At 40.2% G+C, this 945-nt stretch overlaps 1 non-coding gene across 1 annotated transcript; it reads left to right on the top strand.

Moving 5' to 3' along the window:
* Positions 1 to 290: 290 nt before the first annotated feature.
* Trnaa-cgc (transfer RNA alanine (anticodon CGC)) lies at positions 291 to 362 on the top strand. Its single transcript has one exon. It is a non-coding gene; the product is annotated as a tRNA-Ala (tRNA).
* The last annotated feature ends 583 nt before the right edge of the window (positions 363 to 945 follow it).

Below are 945 nucleotides of genomic sequence, written 5' to 3'. Positions count from 1 at the left end.
CTCTAAAATTTAACATTTACATAAAGTGAATTTGCGTTTGAGTGTCCTATAATAGATACAATTTTATTTCGATCTTACGTTACTGCTCTATCAAATTGAGCTTTTATTGTTTGAAGTTCTCTGATTCTACATACCAAAGCCGAGTTCGTAAGCGTTTTGCTGAAATGAGAAACACTAACTTTTATCTCAAATTGTTAAATAGTTAAACAATTGACTTAAGTAACAATAAACCGAAAGTAACTACGAAACATACGCGGCACAGATGGTCACATTGTTTTACCATCTACGACGGGGATGTAGCTCAGTGGTAGAGCGCTCGCTTCGCATGTGAGAAGTCCCGGGTTCAATCCCCGGCATCTCCACAGTCGTCATGGATGTATTTTTATTACATTATGCGAGTTCCCATTTCCCAATCTCATCTTGTGAGGTCTCGCACTTAAAACAGAAAAAGTCGAAGATAAAAGATTGAGCTCATCTTTGACACACATTGCACAATTCAGGCTAACAAATTCGAAAATGATTCTTAGTGAAATGGTTTCACTCAACAATTGCCCGCTTGGTAATTTTGCAGCGGCTCATCAAATTAAATTCATTTAATATTCAAACTCCTACTCTTCAAACATTCTCCTTGATCAATCCAGCTAGGACAGCTAAATAGACAGGCAATGATGTAAGTAGTCATTGCATTATGCTGCATTTTCCCTTCTAACGCCACTTCCAAGAAAACTAAATAGCACCAATCCCTAATGAACAGGAAGGATTTAAGACTCATTCATCGTCTAAGAGGATCGGTACCGGTGCGGTAGCTAATCAGTTCAAATCACACGCGACAGCGCCACTCGCGCTAGAAATACATCCTAATCAACGGACTCGGTTGCTCGGCTCGTCATACAGGGTTGGTGGCGGCATCATCGTCCTGTAATGTGCGCGATAACGATCCAACTG

The sequence above is a fragment of the Anopheles darlingi genome, chromosome 2, assembly GCF_943734745.1.
Source record: "Anopheles darlingi chromosome 2, idAnoDarlMG_H_01, whole genome shotgun sequence".
Classification (NCBI taxonomy): domain Eukaryota; kingdom Metazoa; phylum Arthropoda; class Insecta; order Diptera; family Culicidae; genus Anopheles; species Anopheles darlingi.
The sequence above is the reverse complement of the archived record's forward strand: the minus strand, read 5'-3'. Positions and strand labels throughout refer to the sequence as shown.